General features: G+C 46.2%; 1 long non-coding RNA gene across 1 annotated transcript; it reads left to right on the forward strand.

Moving 5' to 3' along the window:
• Positions 1-1,133: 1,133 nt before the first annotated feature.
• On the forward strand, positions 1,134-6,502 carry LOC120362506 (uncharacterized). Its single transcript, XR_012513022.1, has 3 exons — positions 1,134-1,417; positions 2,944-3,108; positions 4,336-6,502. It is a non-coding gene; the product is annotated as an uncharacterized LOC120362506 (long non-coding RNA).
• The last annotated feature ends 15,126 nt before the right edge of the window (positions 6,503-21,628 follow it).

Raw genomic sequence — 21,628 nt, forward strand, 5'->3', positions numbered from 1 at the left:
GGGAAAGAGGGCAGGGAGATGAGTGGGCAGCTAAGACCCACGGCGGTTTTTCTTGTCCTTTCCCTTTTCTTCAGAAGGTACAAGGAAGATTCCTCCCATGACCCCGTCCCTGTCCTGTGGTGAACCAGCTTTTTTCTCTACTGCACAGACAGCCAGAGGCTGCTGCTGTCTTTTACTGCTTGCGTCCGCTGGACACCTCCACCTGTCCAAATGGGGCCCTCTGTGAGGTTTCTACAAGAAGCCTTCTGGAGACCTCCTGCTCTCAGGGGGCCTGTCCTCCTCTGAGGACCTCAGGCTCATGAGTTGGTGCTCAGGGACATTTTGTCCTACCATGCTTTCCTGCCCTGTGATGACTGACTCCCCTCGGATGAGTGGACGCTTTACGAGCCATCATCCTGACCGTGCCCCTGACCCCGGCCCCACTGCAGGGCTGGGCCCCGGCCGTGCTGCCTGCATCCTCCTGCCCTTTTCCACCTCGGGCCTTCACACTTGCTGGTCTTCTGCCTGAAAAGTTCTTCTCAGTGCTGGAGGTTTCATCGCCGTTAGGGCCTAGTGCACGTGTCACCTCTTGGTGAGGCCCCTGACCACTAGAAAAGCCACACTCCCCATGCTTCTTTATCTCAGAGCTTATGCTTCCTTCACGGCACTTTCCACCATGCGCGCTTGCTTCACGTGTAAGGAAGCTGACCCACAGATGCGGGGGCCGGGCTGCCACCTTCACTCTTCTATCCCCAGAGGTCAGCCCAGAGCCCACAGCAGATGAGACAATCAGCTTTCATTGAATGGATAATGGAGGGTAAGCGTTAGTGAGCCTGAAATCTAGTATGGACTCGGGGTATCCGCCTGACAGCCGCTGCCCTTTATCCTCCCTCCTTGTCTCTGCCCATTGGGCTACTGTGGTTTCTGTTTGGGGCCCTGCGAGCATCCCTGCTCCGGCTGGGCCTGGAGCCACCTTCTGAGTCACAGCCTGCCTGGCAGGGGTTCCAGGTTCTGGCTAACAGTGCCAGTCTCTGCACTTCTTCAGGAAGTGGCCTCAGCTCCTGCACCCCGAGCTTGTCAGCACCCTGAAAGCGTCTGGTTCTATGGGTGTGATGGGGATGGACAGGGCACTTACCCCCTTTGATTGTTTCCACGCCAGCCTCACTTGGGAGGCCAGCCTGGTATCTTCATCTGTTTATCTCTCTTCCTCCTTGAAACTACACAACCCCCAGCAGCCCTCCGAGTAGAGATCTTAAACTAGCGCAGCTAAACTCCCCCTTTCTTCCTCTCTTCCCTCCCCTTCAAGGGCCTCATCCTTGCTTTGTCACCCCCATTTCCCTTCCATGTCAGAGCCAGGGATGGTCATGGCCGCAGCCCTCGTGAGCCTTCTCTGCTTCCCAGGCAGGCGTGCTGCAGGCAGACCCACGAACGAACCCAGGTGAGTGCTCTTCTTCCACCTCAGATGAGGAAACTGAGCATGCACAGGTTGGGAAGTGAGCTGTCTTTGTTGGCCAGGATTTATTTTGACTGGTGACTGCATGTCCAGATGGTCTAGGCTGGCTCATCAAAGGGTGCTCTTGTGAATGGCCTGCCACCAGTGGGGACCGACGGGGCTCCCTCGGTGCTGCCGATGACAGCGGCGGATGCCTCCATGTGGAGTCCCATCATTAGCCAATATTCCCGACCTCTCTTCTCACAAGGGGATAGGTAGATGAATGATTTAGCTGATAGGTGAATTCGGGAGAACAAACAGGTCTCATGAACCCTCAGCTTCTTCTCCTGCCTGCAGGGTGCCTGGGTCACTACTGTTCTTGGTCACAGAGTTAGCCAGAGAATGGCAGCCTCCCTCCCCTGCCCGAGCTGCCCTGGAGCAGGACTGGGAGGGTCCAGGGCTGCAGGAACTGAATAGGGGATTTGTCCAGTCCTGGGGTTCAATATCAGAAAGCCCAGGTGCTTGCAGCTCTCAGCCCTATTCCCCCAAGTCAGCTTTCTCAGCTGTTAAGGTGATATTTCGGTCTCTCCTCTTCTCCACTTCTCTCTGTTCAAAATTGCTAGGACCTAGCAGGAGGCCACTTACTGGGCTCCCTCCAGCCCTTACCCACAGCAGTGAGGAGGTGCCAAGTGATCAGTGGGGCTGTCTGACCCCTCCCAGCCCACCTCAGGTGGTGACTGGGTGCCATCTCAGAAGCCTCTTTGTGTGACAAACCGTTTTGGAGGCTAGTCTGCTGTCAGGCAAGAGAAATGAGGGGTTTGGCGTAAGGTTGCTAGATAAAATACAGGGTGCCTGCTTAAAATAGAATTTAAGATAAACAGTGGGTAATGTTTTAGTGTAAGTATGCCTCAAGTATCACATGAAACATTAATATATTAGAAAAATTGCTTACTCTTTACCTGAAATTTGAATCTAACTGGGCACCCTGCATTTTCATTTCTAACCCTGGTTTTGTTTGGCAACCCTAGTTTGGATAGGCTCTGGATGTTTCTCAAGCACGATGCAGGGAGAGAAGAGGAGATGGGGTCCCTATATCTCTCAGAATGTACGAGTAACAAAATTCTGAGTCAAGGTGCATGGTCAGTGAGGAAATTTATCATTGCTCATAGCAAGGAGTCCAGGGCCAGGCAGGCTCCCACCTCAGGCTCTGGAGCTCCAGCTCCACCCACCCTGAGGCTCTCTCAGCTCTGCCCTGGGATGCCCATCCCCAGGGTGCAGCAACCAGCTGTGGGTATGATGGCCCAGGCTTCCTGAAAGGAACCCTGTCTCTGCAGGCTGTGCAGAGAAGAGCAGGTGGGGTGCCTGAACAGCTTGGGATCTCCAGTTCTGAAGGAGGGAGGAGGTTGAGATGACACATGCCCTTCCCCACGGGGTGGGCTTTGGTAGGGGTGGTGAGCTCTAAGATCGCCCTCTACTCCATGGAAGCTTCCAGGATGCAGCAGCACCTGCAGGCATGTGTCTTCCTTTCCTAGTCAATGTTTCACTGAGCATCCCTGGGCTGCCAGTTTCAGCTTCCATGCACTGAAGGACCCTCCACAAATGTCTCCCTGCTTCGGGTGCTCACCACTGCCGCCCCACCGGGATTGACCTGTGTTCACCTGTCTCCATCATCTGCTGGGGGCACTTCTTCTCCACAGGTATGTAAGCTCCTCTCTGAGGAACATGCCCTGTATCCCCACGGAAGCATTTCCAGGATCCCTACGAGTCCGCGTTGTTACAGAATCTGTGAGAGGTCCCCGTGGCCCTGCCCGGCTGCCCCAGGCAACTGGTATTGGCACTGCCATCTCCCTCCCTCCCTCTGCACACCGACCACTGGTTCTCCCCTGTTCCTGGCACTCAGCCTGGCACACGACAGATGTCCAACTGTGAACTGAGTTGTCCAGAATAAGCCTAGTGGCAGGATCCCAGGCTGGCTGGGGATTAGGGGGTCCAAGGCCACAGCCACCTGCGGGTCTGTCCCCATCCATAGGTCAGACGGCGGGCAGGGTGGCCTTTTAATCAAGGGCAGAGGAGGGTCAGGCAGAGGCCAGAACGTTCAGGCTAAAGCTGTTTGAGCCTGACAGAGCTGGGAGAAAGGCCTGCTAGGGAGGTGCCTGGAAGGAGCTGTGATTTGAAGCAGCTTCCTTAGCATAAGCTGTGGGCTTCTACAAGCCTGCAGAGCTCCTGTCTCCCTGGGTAAGGCTTAGAGGGTGAGGCTCCAGCTCCCTGGCCTTGGCTCCTGCTGTCAAGGGTGAGGTGGTGAGGAAGGCCACTGCCTCCACCAGGTATCTGCTTTAGTTCTGACCTGGGAGCCATGAGTGTTCTCCAGGTTGATTCAGTTTGATGAACCCTTGTTTACAGAGTCCTCAGTGGCAGGGTCAGGTATCTCATGGGGTGTGATGCCCACATTGATGCAGTACCCGATGCCAAGACTCAGGTTACATATTTTATGTATCTTGATCTCTTTTAACCTCATGACCTCCCTGTGAGGTAGGTATTATTCTTATTCTTGTCCTCATTTTTCAGATGAAGAAACTGAGGTTCCAAGAGGTTCGGTGACCTCACAAGTACGTGGGCAATGCACAGCAGTGTGGAGGCCCCAGAGAGGGGAGCAGAGTGAGGTTGCTCCTGGGGTCACTGCTACTGCTGGGGCTTGGGAAGGAAGCCTAATGGCAATCCCAAGGCCATGGAGCAGATGGCCTGTGCAGCAGTGGTTGTCAGATGGGACAGTGTGGCTGTTTGACCATCCCGGCAACATGGTAGTCCTGGTCTGGTGGTCTGGGGAAAGGACAGGGCAGTGTTTTCATGGGGGGCAGGCTGCTTAGACACTGCTGCTTCCCTGGCCAGCACATGCATTGATTCTTTTTCCCATTTGGCTCCCACAGGGCCTGGTAATGGAATTGAAGAAATCTGAATGAATTGTCTGATGCATCATGACTAAGCTTAGAATGTGCCAAGTGTCTCCCAGGAGTGGCCCTTGGACAGCGGGGCTGGAGTGCTGGGACTCTGCTAGCAGGAAGGAGGCCGTGCTCAGGGAGAGCCACCGACTGAGCCACTCTGGAGTTCTGGAAGTGCTTGGAGGGTGTGGGCAGTTGTCACACGAATCTGTGGCACCAGCCCCTTGGCTTTCTGGTGAAGGGGTGGTGGCACAGGCTGTCGCTGTGCCTCTGGAGCTAGATGGGCAACTCAGTCCACACAACCTCCTTCATAAAGCCTTGGATACTCCCAAGCTTTATGGATCTCACTTTGACCTCCCAGGAAGCTCCGTATCTTGGTCTTTGTGAATTTTATGGAGGCTTGCCGGATAATTTTCATTTTATTTCCATGAACACTCCATTTCAAGTATGTTCAGGAAGCCTTTCATCATCTCTTTTGGGCCTCCACTTCCCTCCCACCTCCTTCCTACATCTGTTCCTCTCTAGGGTGAATAGTTTCAATTTTATCAACGTTTCTTCCTGTGGCTGTGTGTGTAGGTCCTTTCTCCATGCTGATCACCAAATACAAGACTTATTTATATCCTACCCAACATGTAATCTTTAAAATTCAGGTGCCCGTAAGAATGATTGTAGCTAAGAGCTTTTATTGAGCTCAAACGCTGTCCACATACTTCATGTTCATTTTCTCTTTTAATGTCACAATGACCTTTTGAAATTGATATTATTGTTACCTCCCACTTTGTCAATGAGGACACTGAGATTCAGGATGGTTAAGTACCTCCCTTGCTCAAAGGTACACAGCAAATGAGGAGGAGGGCTGGGAGAAGATCTAGGAATCTAGGCTCTGAGCCCCTCCACCCTGCTGCTCAAAGTACGGCCCAGAGACCAGTGGCTCAGGCAGCCACCGGGGCCTTGTGAGAACTGCTGACTCTCAGGCCCACATCCAGATGTCCTGGATCAGGAGGCCGGGTGGTTCACATACATGCTCAAGTTGGAGCAGCTCTGGTCTAGTTGCCCTGGAAGGAAATGCGCCCCTTTACTTCCACTGATGCTGCCTTGGAGCACGTTAGATTTCGGTGTCACAGCCCCTTCTCTCCACCCAGGCTCATCTCTGTCCTGCACAGGCGCTTCCTGCAGAAGGCACATGTGTCAGAACGATAGTATGATGGTTAATTTTATGAGTCAATGTGGCGAGGCCATGGTACCCAGACGTTTGGTAAGCATTATTCTAGATATTTCTATGATGGTATTTTTTAGATGAGATTAACATTTAAATCAGTGAACTGAGTAAAGCAGATTACTGTCCATAATGCAGGTGAGTCTCCCTCAATCAGTTGAAGGCCTTAATAGAAAAAACAAACAAACAAACAAAACTGACTTTCCCCTTAATAGAAAAAGACTGAAGAAGAGCATTTCTGCCGGAAAACTGCACTTGGACTTGAACTGCAACTCTTCTCTGGATCTCCGACCTGCCAGCCTATCACATTCATGTAAGCCAATTATTTAAGATAAATCTTTCCCACCCTTCTCTATTAATATCTATCTATCTATCCATCTCTCTCTCTTTCCCCCTCTCCTGTATGTTCTTTTTCTCTGAAGAATCCTAATACACCTTTTCTTTTCTGCAGTCAGAATTCACAGCTTGAAGCAGACTTGGCTCTAGGGGTCAGTGGAGATGGATGAATACAGAGGGGAAGGCTGGCTGATGTTTTCCCAAGGGACAACCCTTATTTCTCTGAAGAAACAGAGAATGTTCCTCATTCTGTAACTCTCACCGGGGCTCTGCTCTGCAGAAATGGTCAGCAGTGTATACCTGGGCTCAGACCTGGTTATGCAGTCACATATCACATGCTTTCACCCAAACCCACTGCTCCCACGGCTCTGGATCCTCCTGGTACCTGTCTCCCTGGTGACCAAGCTTAAGGGTACCTCTCTTTCAACTCTGCTGCTTGGCCCAGGGCAATTCTGAGGTCATAGCAATGTCCCAATCAGACTGGTTAGGAGGAAGAGGGGTTGGGGCAGAGTGAGGCAAGGGAGGCTTTCAGCAATTCAACTATCATGTGTCAGGTTTTGCTGTTTTGTGGTTTTATTTGTAATTTCCTTATCCTACTTGAATAAAAACAGGGTGAAACACTGAGCTTCTTGGTTCTGTAAGCCAATATTTTTCACTAAATTTGGATTTTTTTTTTTCTGTTAATATCTCCAAAAACTTTCCTGGAGAAATTCCCATTCCTTTTTCTTCTAGAACTCAAATTTTAGACATACAAAGTCACTTGATAGTTTCCTATTAGTTATTGAGGCACTGGTTATCTTTCTTTAATCTTTCTGTTCTTCAGATTAATACTTTGAATGACTTTTTTTTTTTTTTTTTTTAGTTTATTGACTCTTTCCTCTGCTATCTCCTATTTGATGTTAAACCCATCCAGTAAAATGTTTGCCTCAGCAATTGTACAGCTCTCATGTTTCTTCCTGTTGAGATAGCCATCTGCTCATGAATTAGGATAATATTTTCTTTGAATTCCTTGAACTCTGATATCTTATTTGGGTACTCAGCATGTTAATGAGGTGTGGGTCAGAGTGCTAATGTCTACCATCACTCTTCAGCCTGTGTATCATGCTTTCAAACTTGTAGTAAGCATTCTCTGGTCAGATCTAGATAGTTACACCCTGTACATATACAGCCCACTCCTCAGTCTTCAGCTTCCAGGGTTCTAGAGTTCTGTCCTTCGCTTTTCCCCGTCCTGCAGCACTCAGCTGCTCCAGCTGCCTTGAAGTCTGTTTTCTGCCTCCTCAGCCCATTGGTACTGCCATGCTTTGTTTGGACTCATTCATTGCTCTGAAGTTGGAACATTTCCCTAGAAAGAGAGTAGGATGGTTTTGAGCATTACCCTTGTTTCCTCTAACATAACACCTAGTAAAGTTTGAATTTTCATCTTCTATCTCTTATATTGGGACATAGGATTGAGTAGTTTCTCTGGCTTTCCTGGTTCTCACACAATGGCATCTTGCCTTTCAGTTCATCTGATTGGTCAGTCACAAGACTCGCCCCTCCTTTTTTTTTTGTTTTGTTTTTGAGACAGTAACTTATTCTGCCACCCAGGCTGAAGTGCAGTGGTGCAGTTGTGGCTCACTGTAACATTCTTTTCAGGCTCAAGTGATCCCCCCACCTTAGCCTCCTGAGTAGCTGGAACTACAGGTGTGTACCACTATGCCTAGCTAAATTTTTCACTTTTTGTAGAGATGGGGCTCTCACTATATTGCCTAGCTGACCTCAAACTCCTGGCCTCAAGTGATCCTCTCATCTTGACCTCCCCAACGAAACAGTGGGATTTCAGACATGAGCCATTGTGCCTGGCGACAAAGGCCTTTTAAAAAAAAAAAATTGTGATAGGTAGTCTTTATTCCCACTGTATGCTAAGCATTGTGGTAAATGCTATGCATCTATTTCTCACTCTCATATCAGCCTCTTCAGGGAGGTGTTCATACCACTCCCATTTTACATGTAAGGGAGGGGAATATAGATGGGTGAAAGGGCTTTCAGTGGTCACAAAGTAAGAAATGGCAGTTGAGACCTGAACTCGGTACTGTTCCATCTCATCCCATGCTCTAAGCCATTGCTTTCTTGTTTCTATACACCTATCTACAGCCCAACTTCTCTGCCATTTCAGCCCCTTAAAGCACTAACACAGGTTTCTGGAAAACAGTTTTCTCTGCCACTGATTGTTTCTGCCAATGGACAACACAGTATACCCTGCACTTGATACCCCTGCACTCCCAGACACTCTCTCCTCTCCCCAGCATAGCAGCGTTTGATACCCCTGCACTCCGAGACACTCTCTCCTCTCCCCACCATAGCAGCGTTTGATCAAGTAGCTTCCAGCATCATTGATGGGTACAGTAGTGTCCTAGGGACCCTGGGAGAAGATGCAAAAACGATTTTTTTACCTAAAGGGGTCTTAGAGACAGTTATGGCATCCATTTTGCACAGGAAAAGACTGACCTAGAAGGGAGTGGCCTCGCGAAAGGCACATGGCTGCTACAGTTCCAGCACTAGAACTCAGCTTTTCAGATTTCCAGGTCTATCTGTTAAGATTCTGGCAGGAAGCACATGTCACTTGGGTTGCAATTGAGGAGAATTCAGTGTGGGCACTATTTACAAGGGAGTGGGCAGAGTTAAGGGACACTAACAAGGGATGATGGAGGATGCCAGGCTTTGTAATAGCAGAAAGCCATTGTTAAACCCGTGCCTGTAAGGTTTAGGGACGGGAGAGCTAAAGCAAAGGAGAGGGCTACCTGACAGGAGCTATGCCCTTGGGTAGAGGAATGCAGCTCAAACAAGCCATGGCCCATCAGGGAGGGAGTTGGGGAAATAAATACCCTGACCTGCCTCTCCACCCACCTTCTGATCTCCTCTTAGCACCTCCCATTGGCTGAAACCATCTGGAAGCCAGACACCAAGGAAACCTTGTTGATGCATTTCACAGAGTTTGGCCTCCCTGGACACAGAGCAGAGCAGAAAAAGGTGGAGGGAGGCTCTCGAGGGGCAACTGGAGAGTAGCCAGCACTTCATACTGATGCCTCAACTCCGTCTGCTCCAGAAGACAGAGCGTCTCTACTCTTCAGAAGTTTGTAAGTCCAGTTAGAGGGGCAGGTGTGAACAGATAACCAATAGCTAAAGACTGAAACCCCTGTGAGGAGCAGAGAGGATTGGTCACCAGGCTGGATGTGCATCCGCCGCAGGGAATGGGATTCTTAGGGAGTTGTTCTCCTAGGTAGGGCTTGTCGCTCTCTGTACCTATGGAGAGAATAGGATTCTCTCAATGCCATTAAATTGAACAACCATTTATTGAGTGTGTACTGTTTGGAAGGTGTTGGGTCTCTAACGATGCATAGGCATAACCTACCTCTGCCTTTGAGAATTCAGAGAGGCATACAGGTGACCAGCACAACATCACTTTTCTGCATGAAGGTTGGGGGAGGCACGTGTGCTTCTTGGTTTACCAGCTGACAAGGTGAGATTTCCACGGTAGGTGTTGAGTGTGTGCATGGACTTGGGCATGGCTTCTAAGATAAAGGAGTTTTAAACTTCTGCCTTCTGCCCTGCCATCTCCCCCACTTTCTACTTATAAGAGGAATGGCAAACTGTGGCCATTATGTGAGCCATCAGGGTCTGGGGACTTGCCAGGGTAGACATTTTCCTGTTTGCTCTGAATGAAGACATCTTCATCCAGTGGCCACTCTGAGAGTATGGGGAGTGGGCATGGGTGATGGTAGAGACTCCCAAGTGTCTCAGGGACAGGCATTGTAGGATGATGGCTCTTTCCTTATTGGGGGTGGGGGATGGGTCTGTGAGCGAACACTAAAGACTGGAGCTTCCAGTCCTTTGTAGGTCGAATTCTACAACTCCACCTTGATGGTATAATAGTGAAAATAGCTAAAATATATTGCCAGGCACTGTGTTAACTGCTCTGCAAGTATTCTTTCGATACATTCTTACAATGATCTTAAGAAGTAGGTACTAGGAGCAAACGGAAGCTATGAAGGATTAAGGGACTTGCCTAGGGTTGTACAGTTGGTATACGGCAGAGCCTGAATTCCACTCATTGCTGTGTGCCTGTGGAATGTTACCTGAGTGTGGAGGTGCTGAGAACGGTGTTGGACTTCAGAAAACAGTTTGGCTCCTGAACCATTTTCTGCGTTGTTCTCTGCTTAGGAGGGTTGGAACCTCTTGTTCTGAGCATATGAAGGACTCACTGACCTTTCCTGATGCTCCTCAGGGCCCAGGTTCTCCTCTGAATGACAGAATACGCAGGAAGCCTGAGCAGGCCTCTGGAGGGCAACCCAACTTAAACAAGCTCCCTAAAAAGCAAGAAAGGTGGAAGGAGGCTGGGGACCAAGAACGCAATATAAAACTTCACCTCCCAGACCTCCCTCCCCACCTGACTGGCCAGCTCTCCTTCCTGTCTTCTCATAAGGCCAGAGAAGGCATCAGAGGGCACGCAGTATTAATGTGAGACGTGATGGGAGAGAAGGCACTCACCCTTCCCTGGAACGCGCCCCTGTTGTGAGTCTTTGCTCTTGGTTGACCTGCTTTGGTAGGAAGCAGGATGTGCTCCACTCAGCTCACTGGTTCACATTCTTCTCCACTGGGTGTGGTGTCCACCGGGCTGTTGACCAGCGGTTCATTTAGTCACTCATAATACGTGAGGACTCCACAGTTCACAAAACCTGTTGATGTTTCATTTGATCTTCACAACAGCCTCATGAGGAAGGAACTCACATCGTTCCTAGTTTAGAAAGGAAGAAACTGAGGTTCAGGTGTCAGCTCATCCATCCCAAGTCTCTAAGCCAAGATGGCTCTGGTGGTTTATTCCACCAGCGCTGATGGAGCCCTTGTCAGCCCCAGGCCCTGCTGAGCAAGCTGCCTGGACAAACGTGGGGTCTGGGCACAGAGGGCAGACATTTCCCAGTCTGCTGCTTCTGTCTTCAGGAGTCAAGCCATTTCCTGAGTGCCAACTCTGAACTAGGCATTCTGGTGGGTGTGTGAACTCAGTTACATCATTCTTGACTTCTGAGAGCTTGCAGTTTTCTTGGAGAGATGAGAATTTTGGGTGTAAGAGTAACCAATGCCATTAGGCCAAATCAAGGTGTCTTGGGAGAAATAAAACAATTTAAGAGGCCAGCTGGCCTCAGCTGCAGATGGTCCTTAGAGGAGGCGGGACCTGACCTGTGCTGTTTTCTACAGGAAGAGCAGTTCATGTTCAGGTAGGGAGGACATGGAACAGTATTCTAAGAGGAAGACCGTGCTAAGGGCCTGGAAGGAAGATAGCAGGAAACTGGAGACAGAGAGGCCAGTCTGCTGTAGACCAGGGGAGGAGAGAAAGGCAGTGTGGGTCTTTGTACAGGAGAAAAGAGAGATGTATTGAGTTGCAGAGGGAGCTCTCGAGCTGGGTCCTGCTGGGGGAGAGAGAAGACTGGGACAGTGGGTGTTTATGGAGGATCTTGTGCTTTAGGCTGGTTTAGCACTGGTGTCATTTATCCCCAGGGCCTTGGCCTCAGCTTCAGGCTGTGTTGTCCTGAGAGTACAGCTACCTTTTCCCCATGTGCTTCAGGATTATCTCAGACTCCCCTTGCCATGGGGGAAGGATACCCAAGGACCTGTGTCAGGCAGCATGAACACATGCCCAGGGGCTGCACAGCAGCCCTCCACTGACCTCTCTGAACTTGCCTCCTACCACGTCTCCTATCACCGACCACTTCATTCACGAAGCCCCTGCCACACTGGCCTTCGCCTATTCATCCAGCATATTGATATCTTTCTGCCACAGGGCCTTTGCACTGGCTATTCTTTTGTCTAGAATAATTTTCTTCTAGCTCACCACATGTATGGCTCTTTCTCATCCTTGAGTTTCACTGGTCAGAGTGACCCTCTCTGACCTCTCCATGTTCAGATGCAGTCAGTCCCTACTACCTCCCAGTAACTCTTCGTTACGTCACACTACGTCCATTACCTTGAGGGCACTTACTATCTGCTGTAATTTCCTGATTACCGTGTTTGTATTCCCTCTAGAATAGAAGTCCTATGAGAGCATGAACCTGGTCTATCTTGTTGCTACTGGTCAGAGTAGACAGTCAATTGCATTTGCTGCATTGATGCATGAACACCATTTCTCCCCAAATCTCCTTGGTCACATTCAGACAGTATTAAGGATGGACAGGGTTTGGGGAGTGAGCAGGTCTGTGGATCTCTTGGAGTTACAGGCATTCTTGTATATTTGCATTCTTTTCCCTGGGAAGTAGATTGATGGTAATCACTATGTTCTTCACCAAATGCCTCTGGCTCTCCATCTTCTGGGCAAATGATAGAATTGTACTCCCTTGGCCCTTTTAAATTAGACATTGTCCTGGGATTTGTTTTGGCCTCTGAAAAGTGAGTGGAAGGGATGTGTGTCTCTTTGGGGCAGACACTGTAAGAGTGAGTGTATGGAGTGTTTGATTCACCATGTTCCTTCCCTCCACCACAATCGCATCATGACTGCGGGCTGTATATGGAGATAGAGCCTCTATCAGTCTGAGTCTCTGAATGACTTCAGTGAGCAGAGAACCCACTGACCCATGCTGGACATGTACCAGGAGCAGGAATTAATCTTTGGCTGTGTTAAACCATGAAGATTGTGCTTGTGCAGCCTAGCCCATCCTGACTGATAAAGAGTCCCACGTTTTTATTATGTTCTCAGAGGAGTCTATTAGCCAAATAGAATCAAGAACCATTGGCTCAGGGATCAGCTGGAGTGGTGGGGAAATGCAAGAAAGGTCAAACTCATGTACAGTACGTGCCCCGTTATGTGCAAGACGCCTTGCTGCAGTGCTTCATATATGTTATTGCATCAATTCTCCAACAACCTTGTGAGGCAGCTAGTACTAAGTCCATTTTACAGATGAAACAGACTTAGAGAATTTAAGGCACTGCTACTAGAAGTGTGGTCTGCAGACCAGCAGCATCAGTATCACCTGAGAGCTTATTAGACATGAAGAATCTTGGACCCTTTCCTAGTCCTATTATATCAAAATTTGCATTTTGACAGTGTCTCAGGTGATTTGTGTGCACATGAAAGTTTGGGACACATTGATTTGAGGAGTTGACTTGATGATCTCTATCTAGCTCATAGATGGGGGACCCAGGCAGCGATGGCTCAAGAGATAGGATGGCATCCCCACTCTGCCCTACCATCCCTGGTGGGGAGAGTGGGAATCAGGATGCAGGACTTGTTAGGCATCTGATGTCCCTCCCAGCTTGTGTTCATTGGCTCCCTTGGTAGATACATCTTCAGCCAGTTCGAATGGTTGGTTGCGACCATTTATTGACTTAGAAAATGACTCAGACCATGTGTCTAGGGTTGTGTTCCTTCCAGCTGTGGATCTGTGGAACAAACAGCAGTCGTGGACTGGAGGTGAAGTCAGACTTGGGGCTAGAGTGGGGAAGACTCACCCTTGCTATACCTGACCTGACTGGGGATCTGGGGTAATATCTTGATAATGGCAGTCATGTGTCTTGGTGCCTCTGAGATGACAGAATTGGGTCCCCTTGGCATTGAGCTTGATGCCTCTGTCTTGAAGTGCCCCAGTGGGTGCTAAATCTTCCAGAAGACCTTGCATGTTGTCTGGATCTGCCAGTGGCCAGAACACAGATCTTAGTACCTTACATTTCCTGCTTCCATCTCCAGGGGCTGAGTGATGCTACTCTCTTATCATGTTATAGATGAGGAAATGAGCAGGAAACTGCCAAGAGAAAGATTGCAGCCCCCTGCAGACATGGCCAGAGCTGAGCATCTGTGGGAAGAAGATCCCAGCGGCCCATGGCCTCTGGCACTCTTATCGGTTGACGGCATTCATCTCTGCAGAGCCACAGTGGACTTGCTAAGGAAACTGAAGCTCTCAGGCAGGGGAGCACAATTTGGCCTCTTCCTACTAAAATTACAGACCATTCTTAGCTCTCTTCTTTCCATGCATTTAGATTTTCCATGAAAAAGGCACAGTGCCCTCTCCCTCAGTTAAGATCTAGTTATCCATTCAGCTAAGTCAGAAATCTCATATTACAGAATTATTAATTAATTCAACAAATATATATTGGGTGCCTGCTGAGTGCTAAGTACTGGGGCTAAGAAAAGTAATAAAGTGTTTTTTTTTTCTCATTTGTTTAGGCCCTGGGTTGGTTCAGATATAAAGAATAAAACAACAGTGACCTGTCTTCAATTGCCCACAGTCCAGAGAGGCAGGATTTTACATTGCTACCATGTGGACGATTGAGGTGTACATAGAGTAATCCCTGGGCATGCACAGAAGTAGATGACAGTGTGGGGCAGTGGCTTAGTGTGCTGGCTGAGGACTCAGACCTGGATTCCTGTTCTGGCTCTAGAATTTGCTCCCTGAGAGCCACATCTATTAGACAGAGATAGCAAGAGTATCTGATGGTGAGGATAGAAGGAGAGCACTGCCATTGATTGAACTCTTTATTATAAGCCCACTGTTGTGTTAAGGTACCCGAGACACAGGATTATTGGAGGCTTGCGCAGCTGATGCTTAGAGGAGGTTGGGGCGAATGGGCATTACCATTTGAGAGCCTCATTTATTATCTGGGGAGTGAGTTGTCCAAGGTGCCAGATCCAGCTGGTGGCAGAGCTGTCTCTTGTTCCCAGGCCTCTAGCCTCTTTCTGCATTGACTGGGCACTTGCCCCACTTTCCCAAGCTGGGCTCGGGTTTTGTTCCGATATGGAAATGTGGCTGCAGAGGGGCTGAGGGTAGCAGAGGCTCACCCAGGACGGCTGCCAGCTCCCTTCCCATGGATCAATGGAGCCCGCACCTCCAGTTGGCAATCTGTAGAAAAACAAATTAGAACAGAGAAGCTCTCATTTCCTTTTTCCCCCTCACCCTGCCCTGACAGATTTATTTTGGAAAGCGACAGGAGGCTAATGGAATCACTTAATTTCCCTGATAATAAATTACCCCCAAGTGCAATAATTAAACGTTTCACAACAAACAGTTTCCTTCTGCAAAACCTCCCTCATAGGTCTCTCCTGCTCTGCCAGCCCTCCTTCCTCCTCCTTCCTCCCCGCTGCCCCCTGCTCCACCCTGAGCTGGCCTGGCCTGTCTAGTGAGTCATCTTTCATTTCTGGGCTTAAGGAAGCTGACCCAGGCAATCACCCGGGGCCAGTAGGAGAACCCTATAGGAGTATGGGACAGAAAATATTGTGTCAGGAGAGAAGCAACCAGATCAGGGTTTGAATCTTGGCTCTGGCACTTCCCAGCTGCATGACTTGGGAAAGTCACTGAATTTCCATTTGCTTCGGTTGCTTCATTTGCAAATGGGGATAATACCGCTCAGCTGGCAGAGCCTTGATAAGGCTTAGAATCAGTGTGTGCAAAGTCCCTGGTGCCTAATAGGTCTTCAGCAAATAGGAACTGTTAAAAATTAATGTTTCCAGTCTTTTCTTTCTTTCTTTTTTTTTTTTTTACTTACACTGCCCCGAATTGTTGGAGTGGGAGAGAAAGAGAGAGCCAGAAAGAGCGACAGACAGAAAGAAAGAAAAAGAAAGAGAAAAAAAGAAGGAAAAGAGGTGAGTTGAGGTGGGCGTCTCAGACCACTGCAGGGCTGGAGAGAGCAAGTGAGGCTTTGTCAAGTGGTGCTCAAACCTTTCTGTAATCACGCACGCCACAGCTAAGGGACAGAGCATTTGCCAATCTTCCTAGCCGGATGTCTGAGGCTTCACAGCAAGCCAAAAGGGGCCAGCTGGAATTTGGAGACCTGTCTCTGTTCCCTTGCAGCTCAGAAACTGGGTGCCTGTCTGCACATTAGCAGATTTGGAAGCGATGATGGCATTTTCCCCTATGATGTGTGATTAATGTACAATTGACTGTGGAATGCACAGCTGTTGGATATTTTCAAGGCAAACGCCTCCATAAGACTAAGAAAATACGTGGGTTTATAGGATGCGAGGTCCAGCCTTGGTGTTAGGTAGATACAATAGGCAAAGGTCAACCCTGCCAGCCCTCTGGCCTGGAGGATGGGGACAGGGTACTTGGTCGTCTTCTCACCGTTAGCATCCGTGAGAAGAACATTCTGCAAAACATCTTGTTTGCTCATGGTTTCCTCTTATGTCTTCCATATGTCATCATGTGTGTCTGGCTCCAGCACTGGGCTCAATGCAGTTGGGATCCACAATGGACAAGGACGTCCAAGGCCAGTCCAGAGGGGTATTAAGGGTGTTCACATCTGTACTAAAAAGGGCAGAGGCAGGGGAAAGTGTTCTAGGTTGGGAGCTTTGGAAAAGCAACCACTTTTTTTTTTTTTTTAGACAGTTTTATTCTATCGCCAGGTGCCAGACTGGAGTGCAGTGGCATGATCTTGGCTCACTGTAGCCCGCATCTCTTGGGTTCAAGCAATTCTCCTGCCTCAGCCTCCCAAGTAGCTGAGACTACAGGTATGTGACTCCATGCCCAGCTAACTTTTGCATTTTAGTAGAGATGGGGTTTTGCCATGTTGGCCAGGATGGTCTCAATCTCTTGACCTCGTGATCTGCCCACCTTGGCCTCCCAAAAAGCAACCACTTTAAACTGGCAAAATGAGAAACACTTCATGGACTAGTGGGTGAAAGGAGTTCTCTGAATTGAGCCTCTGAAAAATGTTTTCAGCCTGTTACTTGGATCTGATGGAAGCTATCACTTTATTTTCTCACAGGCAGTCTACCTCCTTGTGTCTCAGTTCCATCATTTATAAAGAGAAAAGGGTAATTTCTGCCTTACTTGAAAATTAAATGCATTAATGCCCATAAAGCATGCAGCACTTGCTTGACCCACCTGAGTACGTAAGAGTGGGCAGCTACTCTCATGCTCTTGGGGGGGCTTATTCAGTCAGCTATGTGGGTAGCGGGGGTCCTGCCCTGATCCCAGCGTTCCCTTTCAGTCCTCTCTCTCATGCTTCTATTAGAGAATCTTGAGTCCTTTGTGCTAGAATTGTTGTCGGGGCCTGGCAGGGCCTGAGCTACCTGAGGGGCTGGGCAGAGTCGCGACAGGTTGCCATAGCTCCTCCTTCGCCTTCCCTGTTCTTTCCTGCCTCCTTTAAGGGTGCTGAGCAGTGAACCCCTCACCCACTTGGACCAAGAGCCACCTTGGGATGTGTGTGCTATGCCTACTTTTAGCCAGCTTAAAGCAAGGTGCCTCTTGGGCCTTACTGCAGCTCACTTGGGAATGAATTTCAGTTTGTTTCAAAGGTTAAGTTTTAAGTCAAGGGAATTTATCTGGGAACGTGGGGGGTAATCCAATAACCACAACACACCAAGGAGGAAAGCTGCAGATGCCTCGCCTTTGTTCTGGCAACCTATGAGATTAACTGGGCGGGAAGGCCGTGTTATTTACCCGTCAATCCTGTGGAGACTGTGGTTCAGGTGGGTAACCTGAGAGGCTTGTGTGGCTGGAGCTGAGCTGGTGAATTTCAATTTCAATTTAGAACAGAAAAGGCCTTTACAGCCAGAGTTTCCTTTACAAAAGCCTGGGGACCAATGCTCAGAGTCCAAGAGTGTCTTTTATGAGCAAGTGACCAGTGTTCAGAGACAAGCCCTTGGTTCTACTCTGTGGCCACCCAGCTTTCTGTTCTCTCGACTGGGGCAGGTTAACTCAGACCTTAACTACAGCTACCTGCAGCATGTGAACTGTATATTCTTGAAAGGAAAAGTATTATGTAGCTGTGTGTCCCCTAATCAACAAATATTTGTTGAAAGAAGGGATTTGCTCCTTTGATTTAAACTATTGTCTCCAGAAAGCACAGTGAAAATGCAAATATGTTTTCTGGGAGAGTCAGCCAGTTAAACTATTAAGCTGATAACCCCAGTTTGTTGACTTGGTTCTGGTTACCCAATGCCATCTTCAGGAGCCCCAGCAGGTCATTTTTGTGGCCGGACATGGAAACTCAGGACAGGACTACAGGGTGGGGTTGTTTTCAGTCCAGAGAAGTCCCACGCTCAGGAGAATGGCCTAGTTCCACATTTTGCCAACTCTGTTGGCAAGGTTTCGGACACTTCAGAGGAGGGATTGAAAATCATGTCCCTTCAGAATCTTCCAAGTGCAGGTCTCCAGAAGGGAACTAAAGTTGGCCAGCTTGGGAAGTGTCCTTCATTGCCAGTTTGCCAGCTATTATATTGAAACAATTAAAGGGAAATTGAGAACCATCCCCATCACTGTGTTGTCACTGAGATGCATTATGTATAATATATACTTATATTGGATAAAATGTATCTATAATATATACTTATATATACTGTATATATAATATATACTTATATAATATATACTGTATATATAAAAGTGTATATATACAGTATATAATGTATATATGTATATATAATGTATATATAAAAGTATATAAGTATATAACATATATATATAATTATGTATTATATATACATATATATATATATATATATAAGTTCTCATTTTTATGACCATGTTTAGCTCCCACTTATAAGTAAGAACATGCAGTATTTGGTTTTCTGTTTCTCTGTTACTTTTCTTAGGTTAATGGTTTTCAACTGCATCCATGTTGCTGCAAAGGACATGATTTTATTCTTTCTTATGAGTATGTAGTATTCCATGATGTATACGTATCACATTTTCTTTATCTAATCCACTGTTGATGGCCACCTGGTTTGATTCCATGTCTGCTCTTGTGGATAGTGCAGTGATGAAAATACAAGTGCATGTATTTTTTTTGGTAGAAAGATTTATTTTCCTTTGGGTATATATCTAGTAATGAGATTGATGAGTTGAATGGTGGTTCAACTCTCAGTTCTTTGAGAAATCTCAACACTAGTTGCCACAGTGGCTGAACTAATTGACATTACCACCAACAGTGTATAGGTGTTCCCTTTTCTTTACACCCTTACCAACAATTATTACTTTCTGACTTTTTAACAAAAGGCATTCTGACTGGTGTGAGATGGTATCTCATTGTGGTTTTTATTTGCATTTCTCTGATGATTAGTCATGATGAAAAGTTTTCATATGTTTGTTGGTTGCTTATCTGTCTTCTTTTGAGAAGTGTCTGTACATGTCCTTTGCCCAATTTTTACCAGGGTTATTTGTTTTTTGCTTGTTAAGTTTCGAATGGTTTCTGGATATTAGACTTGTGTTGGATTCATAGTTTGTGAATATTTTCTCCCATTCTACAGGTTGTCTTATTACTCCCTTTATAGTTTCTTTTGCTGTACAGAAGCTCTTTAGTTTAATTAGGTTCCATTTGTCAGTTTTTATTTTTGTTGCATTTGCTTTGAGGACTTAGCCATAAATTATTTGCCAAGGCCAATATAGAGAAGGGTATTTTCTAGGTTTTTTTGTCTAGAATTTTTATAATTTGAAAATTTACATTAAAGTCTTTAATCCATCTCAAGTTAATTTTTATACATGGTGATAGGTAGGGGTCCAGTTTCATTTCTCTGCATGTGGTTAGCCAGTTATCTCAACAGCATTTATGAACAGAGTCTTTTCTCCATTGTTTATTTTTGTCAACTCTGTTGAAGATCAGATGACTGTAGGTGTGCAGGTTTATTTCTGGGTTCTCTATTCTGTTCCATCAGTGTATGCATTTTTGTACCAGTACCATGCTATTTTGGTTATTGTAGTCTTGTGGTATAGTTTGAAGTCAGGTAATATGACACTTGCCTTTGTTCTTTTTGCTTAGAATTGTTTTGGCTGTTTGGGTTCTTTTTGGTTTTATATGAATTTTAGAATACTGTTTTTTCTAATTCTGTGAAAAATGACATCGGTAGCTTGACAGCAATAATATTGAATTTGTAAATTGCTTTGGGAAGTATGGCCATTTTAATAATTTTGATTATTCTAATCCATGAGCATGGGATATTTTTCCATTTATTTGTGTTATTTCTGATTTATTTCAGCAGTGTTTTGTAATTCTCTTTGTGGAGGTGTTTCACCTCCTTGGTTAGCTGTATTCCTCAGTATTTTAGTTTTTTAAGGGCTATTGTGAATAGAATTGCATTCTTGATTTTGTTCTCAGCTTGAACATTATTGGTATATATGCATGTTACTGATTTTTGTACAATGATTTTGTATTTTGACACTTTACTGAAGTCATTTCTCAACTCTAGGAGCCACTTGATGGAGTCTTTAGAGTTTTTTTATGTATACAATCATATTATCAGTGAAGAGAGATAGTTGACTTTTTTTCCTATTTGGATGCCTTTTATTTTTTTCTCTTCCCTGAGCCTTCTGACTAGGACTTCCAGTACTGTGTTGAGCAGGAAAGTAGGCATTCTTGTCTTGTTCCAGTTCTCAAGTGGAATGGATTCAGCTTTTGCCCATTCAGTATCACGTTGTTTGTGAGTCTGTCATAGATGGCTCTTATTATTTTGAAGTACGTTCCTTTGCTGCCTAGTTTGTTGAGTGTTTGTATCATAAAGGAATATTGGATTTTATTGAAAGCTTTTTCTGCATCTACTTAGATGATTACATGGTTTTTGTTTTTAATTTTGTTTATACGGTGAATCACATTTATTGATTTTTGTATATCAAACCAACCTTTTATCCTGGGAATAAAGGCTACTTGATTGTGATGAATTATCTTTTTGATATGCTGCTGACTTCAGTTTACTACTATATTCTTGAGGATTTTTGTATCTATGTTTTTCAGGAATATAGGTCTGGAGTATTTTTTCCTGTGTCTCTGCCGGCCTTTGGTATCAGCATGATGCTGACTTTGTAGAATGGATTAGGGAGGAGATCCTCCTCAATGTTGGGAATAGTTTCAGTAGGATTGGTACCAGCTCTTCTTTGTACGCCTGGTAGAATTTGCCTGTGAATCCATTTGGTCTAGGTCATTTTTTTGGCTGGTAGTTTTTTCTTTTTATTACAGATTCAATATTGGAACTTGTTATTGGTAGGCTTTCAATTTCATCCTGATTCAATCTTGGAAAGTTGTGTGTTTCCAGGAATTTATCCATTTCTTTGAGATTTCCTAATGATCTCTGAGGATCTTTTGTGTTGCTGTGGTGTTGGTTGTAATGTCATCTTTGTCATTTCTGACTGTGCTTATTTGAATCTTCTCTCTTTTCTTGGTGTTAATCTCGTTAGTGGTGTATAAATTTTGTTTAACCTTTCAAAAAACCAAACTTTGGTTCCATTGATCTTTTGTGTGGAGTTTTTGCATCTTGGTTTCATTCAGTTCTGCTCTGATTTTTGTTATTTCTTTTCTTCTGCTAGCTTTATTTTATCTTATTTTTTACTTTTCTAGTTCTAGCTGTGATGATAGATTATTGGTTTGAGATCTTTCTAACTTCTTAATGTAGGTATTTAGCACTCTAATATTTCCTCTGACATTGCTTTAGCTATATCCTAAAGATTTTGGTATGTTGTTTCTCTGTTTTCATCACTTTTGAAAATTTTTTTGATTCCTACCTTAATTTCATTGTTTACCCAAAAGTCATCCAAGGAGATCTTCTTGGTATTGATTTCTATTTTTATTGCATTGTGGTCTGAGAATGTGCTTGGTATGATTTTGATTTTTTTGAGTTTATTGAGACTTGCGGTATGGCTGAACATATGGTTGATCTTAGAATATGTCCCATGTGCAGATGAGAAAAATGTATATTCTATGATTGTTGGGTGGAGTATTCTGTAGCTGTCTATTAGGTCCAATTGGTCAAGTGATAAGGTTAGGTCTAGGATTCTTCATTGG

Source organism: Saimiri boliviensis, chromosome 12, assembly GCF_048565385.1.
Source record: "Saimiri boliviensis isolate mSaiBol1 chromosome 12, mSaiBol1.pri, whole genome shotgun sequence".
Classification (NCBI taxonomy): domain Eukaryota; kingdom Metazoa; phylum Chordata; class Mammalia; order Primates; family Cebidae; genus Saimiri; species Saimiri boliviensis.